We start from the raw sequence: 8,211 nt of genomic DNA, 5'->3' as shown, positions 1-8,211 counted from the left end.
TTTTTATTCCATTTCTGAAAATATCTTCTTTTGACATTTTAAAAAATGTGGTTTCTAAACTCAAAAAGATTAAATACTAAAAGAAAAAAAAATCTCAAAAAGTCATAGAAGTTTTTTTTTTCTTTATTAATTTGCTTACGGTAAGTTTATTTAAAATGTAATATTATTTTCAACATCCATCAACTGGATGATCAACTTAGAGCAAGAACCCTGAAGAACGTTCAGCTCTAGAAGCACTAAATTCATTGTTTAATTATTCTGACCTACAGACAGTCCGAGTGTTAGTAAATGAAAACGTGTCTATACAGAAGATAGATACTGAACAAATGAAGAAGTCTCAGCAAAAAAAGCTTAAAAAGTCCCAGTCAGACAGGTGTCCAGGTGCGAGCGTCACTCACTTCTCCAGCGGCAGCACGTGTGGTCCAGAGATGGAGTATCTGTAGATGAAGGTGAGGAACTTCTGGAAGACGCTGAAGAAGGGCCAGTGTGAGAGGACGCAGATGCTCTTCTTGACCTGGACGCTGCGGTTGGTGATGGGCCGCCGGTCCACGACGCTCAGCAGACCCAGACGCCACACACTGGACGCTCCGACAGAGACTCGCGGGGGTACGCCTCGTAGAAACTGGATCGCAGCGCCGTACACCTGACACACACACACACGCACACGTTTTGTTTTCTGTCAATTGTGGGGACTTTCCATACAATGTTGAAAACATATCAATCTTCAAAAAATTTTCTAAAACAAATATTTAAGAAAAAAAAATTATTAATATAAAAAAAAAATAAATTATTAGCATCTGATTATTTGTTTTTTTTTCGGGATTCACAGATGAATAGAAAGTTAAAAAAACAGCGTTTATTTGAATTGGGTTAGAAATATTTTGCAACATTATAAATGTCTTTAGTGGCACTTTAGAACCATTCGATGCATCAAGAAGTCAGACAGTCGACATTTACAAAAGCTGAGAATGAACAGAGCGCTATGGTTAGTTGTTACAGGTGTGAACGGGCTTTTAGTGGAAGGTTTTATGCTGAATAAGCAGTGAGACGGACCTTGTCTCCGGAGGCGCTGGTGCAAGGACGAAGGTGGAGAAGACGGGCAGCTGGTATTTAGTGTTGAGCGGCCAGCTCTCCACCGTCACTCCCATCGGCAGACAGAAGACCGGGACAGAGTCCCGGCAGCGGAAACGACTCCAGATCCTCCTCAGGATACCGGCTGATCAGACCTGAACACACACACATTCAGACACACACACAGATAGAGACATACACGCTTACAAACTCCAGACAGAGTGTGAGTGTGTGTGTGTCTCTCTATTAGTGCTACTGGATCTTAGTGCTGCGTTCGACACTATTGACCACACTATTCTTTTGCATAGACTAGAACCTTGTTGTTGCATTAATGGAAGTGCATTAGCATGGTTTAAATCATACTTATATGACCGCCATCAATTCGTAGCAGTGAATGAAGAGGTATCATATCAATCACAAGTGCAGTATGGAGTACCTCAAGGCTCAGTACTAGGGCCATTACTCTTCACGCTTTTACATGTTACCCTTGGATTTTTTTGATATCATCAGGAAACACGGTGTTAGCTTTCACTGTTATGCTGATGATACTCAGCTCTATATTTCTTCGCGGCCCGGCGAAACATCTAAATTACGGCCGATGCTCTCAATGTCAAATGCAGAAATGTTAATCCAATGTGTGTGGTGTGTGTGTCTCTAGGCTCTCTCTCTCTCTTGTGTGTGTGTGTGTCCTCTCTCTCTCTCTCTCTCTGTGTGTGTGTTGGGTTGTGTTGTGTGTTTGTGTGTGTGGTGTGTGTGGTCTCTCTCTCTCTCTGTGTGTGTGTGTGTGTGTGTGGTGGGTTGTTTGTGACACTCACCCGCCTCATTACCCAGTGCATTTGCTAGTCCATGTTCTGAGCCGCTTTTTGTAGCCTATATAGCAGCGCCGGGGCCACCCCACCTGTTACACACACACTACACACACCACACACACACACACCGAGAGAGAGAGATTGAGAACTGAGCGAGACACACACAACTGTCAACACACCACACACAAAAAAAGAAACAATGACGCGCCGAAAACATTGTCTTTTGCATTGCTCTCTTTTGTGACAACAAAAACCTGTGAAAAAACCAAAAATAAAACAATAAAAAACAAAAATAAAAACTGAAAAACGCTCACCATTGTTTGTGACACACCCACAAAACTCACAACAAAATAAAACAAAAACACCAGAGCATTTGCTTTAGCCACTGAACGCTTGTAGCAGATATACAGCGCCGGACCCCACTGAACACACACACACACACACACACACACACACACACACACACACACACACACACACACACACACACACACACACAAGCAATCAAAACCAACAGAATAGAAACAGAGAGTTAGAGAAACAGACAAATAAAGCAGAAGAGGAAGTTCACATCTGATGGTGTTTTCTAAACAGTGTGTCAAGAGGAAGGAGAAGCAGATGTGAAAATAATTACATGCTCAGCACTCGTTTAACACACTGAGACACATTTACACCCACTGCATACTAACATACAGTGCTCACAAGTCTCTTCTGTTCACCAAGGCTGCCTTTATTTTATTAAAAATACAGTAAAACAACTTAGAATAAATGTTTTCTATGCGAATACACTGTAAAACGTTGTTTATTTCTGTGATCGAAGCTTAATTTTCAGCATCATAGATTATTTTTTAATTTTAATTGTGTATTATAATTTTGTAAGCATTTTTGCAGCTTTATTTTATTTTATTTATTTTTACTTTATTGTGTTATTCTATTTTATGTTCTCAAATATACAGTAAATACAGTAAAAAAGTGAAATATTAAAATGTAAAATAGCTGTTTTCTATGTGAATATCTGTAAAACTGTATTTAATTTCTGTGATAAAAGCTGAATTTTACACATCATTACTTGTTTTTTATTTTTTCATTCTAATTTAATGTATTCTAATTGTTTTGTTAGCATTTTTGTAGTTTCATTTTATTAAATTTTTTGTATTTTTATTTTATTTTATTTTTATTCTATTTCATGTTATCAAATATACATTAAATACCGTAAAAATCTGAAATATTATATTACTATAATTTATTTCAGTGATGTGCAGCTGTATTTTCAGCATCATTACTCCAGTCTTCAGTGTCACATGATCTTCAGAAATCATTCTAATATGCTGATTTGCTGCTCAAGAAACATATTCATTGTGGAAAACTGAATACCACTTGGAAACTGATACATTTTATTTTTCAGGATTCACAGATGAATAAAAAGTTCAAAAGAACAGCATTTATTTGAAATAGAAATCTTTTATAACTATGTCTTTACTGTCACTTTTGATCAGTTTAATGCAACCTTGATGAATAAAAGCATTAATTTCTTTAAAAAAAAAAACTAACTGACCACAAACTTTGCAAAATGTGTAAAGTGCTTAATAAATAAAGAAGAGAGGAACACTTGATCATCTGAGTGAATCAGTGACTCAGTGAATCTGTGAAACAGTGACTCTATGAATCAGTGACTCAGTGAATCAGTAACTCAGTGAATCTGTAAATCAGTGAATCAGTGACTCAGTGAATCAGTAACTCAGTGAATCTGTGAAACAGTGACTCTATGAATCAGTGACTCAGTGAATATGTGTATCAATGTGTAAATCGATCAGTAACGGTGAATCTGAAATCAGGTGTGATCTCAGTGTGAATCAGTCAGTGAATAAAATCAGTGAATCAGTGACCTCTGTGAATCTGTGAAACAGTGACTCCATTAAAAAATTAACCCTATAAAACATTTACCAATCTAAAATGAATATCAAACTCTAGTGAAACATTGACTCAGTTAAAAAATTAACCAATTAAACAATTAACACATTAACCCAGACAGGATCAAGTCGTGTCAGTGAATCAGTGAATCAGTAAACTTATTCAGTGAATCTGTGAAATGTGAACAGTGACTCTATGAATCAGTGACTCCAGAGGATATGTATATCTGCAGTATGTAAATCGTTGACTCAGCTTGTCCACTCTGCCGTGACTCAGTGAATATGTGAATCGTGACTCAGTGAATATGTGAATCAGTGAGTCAGTGAATCATCACCATGCCGGTGTTGAGGTTCTTGTCCACTCTGCAGTAGGTGTGCGGCGCCGTCTCGCCCTTGCTAGGCATCAGCAGCGAGATCTCAGTGATGCCCAGCGTGTTCAGCGCCTGTGAGTCCGGCGCTCGGCGGAACATCAGGAAGGTGCGGTGCGTCGCAGGACCGCTGGAGCTCAGGCTCGCAGAACGACTGTACGGCGTCGTCTCGATCACCTGCCACCCCGGCCGGACCGGATCCTTGCCCTCGTACAGAACACTGACACAAACACACACACACATCCATTAATCAGCTTCTCATGTGTGACCCTGGACCACATAATCTCTCCACTGATGTATGGTTTGTTAGGAGGACAATATTTGTCTGAGATACAACTATTTGAAAATCTGGAATCTGAGGGAGCAAAAAAATCTAAATATTGATAAAATCATCTTTAAAGTTGTTCAAATGAAGTTCTTAGCAATGCATATTACTAATCAAAAATTAAGTTTTGATATATTTACGGTAGGAAATTTACTAAATATCTTCATGGAACATGATCTTATCTTAATATCCTCATGATCTGAAAGTGAAAAAAAAATTGAAAGTGACGTGACATACATCCAAGTGTGGTGACCCATACTCAGAATTGGTGCTCTGCATTTAACCCACCCAAAGTGCACACACACAGCAGTGCACACACACACACTGTGAACACACACAGCAGTGAACACACACACACACACAGCAGTGAACACACACACACACACAGCAGTGAGCAGTGAATAAATTTCCCTGAAATATTTGTAGTTGGACAATAGATGTGACATGTAGAATTTTAACCCTACAAGTAAGTGTATGTTTATGATAGCCCTGACTGTAAAGTGACTGTAATGGGGGAATCAAAACAGCCCAACACAACTCAGTTTAATGAATTTAACTTCCGCTTTAAAGCCTTATTTCTGTTTTTAGATTGCAATGTTACAATGTTAGAATGAAATGTGATTTTAACCCTTTTCTGCACGATACAAAGGCTTACATGGTTACTTTATGTGTTTTCATAGCCTTTAATATGTAATGTTTTGTTGGACAACACCGGGCGGTAAGTGAAATATATATAGATATATATATTAAATACAGATTTTTTTTAAATACAAATACAAAAACAATAATACCGAGATATATACCATGTATCGCAAATTGGCCAAAAAATACTGAGATATGAATTTTTGCCCATATCGCCCAGCCCTACTTTATAAAGGTAAAAATGCCCATAAAAGGTAAAAATCTTTTTGGGAAAGATACATTTGTATCAGTGTGAACTGATCAGCACACAGAATATGAAGAATATCAAACACTTCAGGAGTCAGCTGTCCACGGCACTCTTTAAAATATCGTCTAATCCCGGTTATCAATAAAATCCCAGTAAATATGGAGATATGATTTTTCTCACCCGAGCTCGACGAGGGGTGGTTTGTCGTGTCCTCTGCGGTAGCACAGGAACATGTGTGTGTTGTTGAGCAGGCCTGCGCTCAGCTCCGCCGGATGGCCTCCCTGTGACTTCTCAATGCAGGTGAACCCCTCAGGAACGTCCTCCCCGAGGCCACGGGCGATCACGGCCAGATCAGTGACGGGCTGCAGCGCTCTCACGCCCCTCTGCTGACCCTCCTCATCCAGCGGAGACCCGGCGCTCCGCCAGACCCGCCACCACGAAATAATCCACCAGCTGAGGACATCGCTCCTCCGTCATCACGCCGGTCTAAACACCACTGACACACACACACACACACACACACACACACACACAGAGACACACACACACACACACCACACACACACACAGAGACACACACACACACACACACAAACACACACACAAAACACACACACACACAGAGACACACACACACACACACAGAGACAGAGGAAAACACACACACACAACACACACACACACACACACACAACACACACACACCCACACACTGACACACACACAAAAAATGGGATGGGCACAACACACACACAGACACACACACACACCAGAGACAACCCACACACACACACACACACACACACATAGACCCAACACCACACACACACACACACACACACACACAGCACACAACACACACCACACAGACAACACACACACACAGAGACACAACACACACCACACACACACACACAAGAGAGACACACACACAGACAAACACACACACACAACACACACACAACACACACACCCACAGCGAGACACACACACACACACACACACACAGACACAGACACACACACACACCACACACCACACACACACAGACACAACAACCACACACACACCCAGAGACACACACACACACAGAGGACACACACACACACACACCACACACACACAAACACACACACAGCCACACACACACACACACACACACACACACACACACACACACACACACACAGAGACACACACACAGACACACATGCACACACACACACACAAACACACACACAGAGACACACACACAGACAAACACCATTCATCTCAAGAAATCTAATTAGTCAAACACCAACACACACACAGACACACACACACACACACACACACACACACACACACACACACACACACAGACACACACTCACAAACACACACACACACACACACTCTCTCTCACACACACACACACAGAGACACATTAATCCATGCGTTTATAACCTCAAGGTTAGATTATTGTAATGCTCTATTGGGTGGTTGTTCTGCACGCTTAATAAACAAACTCCAGTTAGACCAAAATGCAGCAGCTAGAGTTCTTACTAGAACCAGGAAGTATGATCATATTAGCCCGGTCCTGTCAACACTGCACTGGCTCCCTATCAAACACTGTATAGATTTTAAAATCTTGATTATTACTTATAAAGCCCTGAATGGTTTAGCACCTCAGTATTTGAACAAGCTCTTGTTACATTATAGTCCTCCACGTCCCGCTCCGCATTCTCAAAACTCTAGCAATTTGATAATACCTAGAATATCAAAGTCAACTGCGGGCGGCAGATCCTTCTCCTATTTAGCGCCCAAACTCTGGAATAACCTACCTAACATTGTTCGGGAGGCAGACACACTCTTGCAGATTTAAATTTTTTTTTTCAAATTCTTTTGAATTTTTCTATATTCAATGTTTGTGATTTAATACAAAAGCATAATCAAAAACACTGATAATCAAATGAATGCATTAAAAACAATCGCATTAATTGTTCATTGTTTGAATTAAAACACAGAATAAACAGCAGCATTCACAGACACTCCTCCTATCAGCATATGATTCAGCGTAGAGCACTACTTTTGATCCGTTCAACCAAAATGTGCCTAATTCAGTGACATCTCATGACAATAAGTGCTCACTGTCAGCGCGTTTCCTGCTCATCACACACACACACAAACAAACACACCCGTCGCCATGGTGACCGCCTCAGGACCGGACATCCCTGCTGACTGTAAGCAGGTTAACTCACCTCTGGAGCGTCAGACGAGACTGAACCACATCAGACCGGGTCAGACCGGTTCTGTTTCCAGATCAGCTCATGCATGAAGAGACGAACACTCGCGCTCTCTCTCATCGAACACACGATGTGCAGGAAACATTCAGAGGAAACAACAGCCACTTCACTTCCTCTGCATCGCTCAGCCGTTCAGAAATCAAAGCGCAGAGACGTGTTTCCGGCAGAAACGCACTGAGATCAGACGTCACACAGAGCAGTGAAAGTGACGTGACATACAGCCAAGTATGGTGACACATACTCAGAACTGGTGCTCTGCATTTAACCCATCCAAACACACACACACACACCGTGAACACACACCCGGAGCAGTGGGTATCATCTATGCTGCGGTGCCTGGGGAGCAGTTGGGGGTTCAGTGACTTGCTCAAGAGCACCTCAGTCGTGGTATTACCGGCCCGAGACTCGAACCCACAACCTTAGGGTTAGGAGTCAAACTTTTTATTTCTTGGAAAAGCTAGATTTATAAATGGGAAACTTCAAAAGTGTGATTTCTAGACCTGGAGAAACTAATAAAATATTTAAAGAGTCATGGATATTTATGTTTTTTCAAG

The 8,211-nt window shown here is 41.1% G+C and overlaps 1 pseudogene; it reads right to left on the bottom strand.

Moving 5' to 3' along the window:
• The window catches only part of LOC109075020, a 22,961-nt pseudogene extending 17,096 nt beyond the window's left edge, over positions 1-5,865 (bottom strand).
• Between the last annotated feature and the right edge of the window lie 2,346 nt (positions 5,866-8,211).

The sequence above is a fragment of the Cyprinus carpio genome, chromosome B16 (assembly GCF_018340385.1).
Source record: "Cyprinus carpio isolate SPL01 chromosome B16, ASM1834038v1, whole genome shotgun sequence".
Classification (NCBI taxonomy): Eukaryota; Metazoa; Chordata; class Actinopteri; order Cypriniformes; family Cyprinidae; genus Cyprinus; species Cyprinus carpio.
This window is presented reverse-complemented; position numbering and strand designations above follow the sequence as displayed.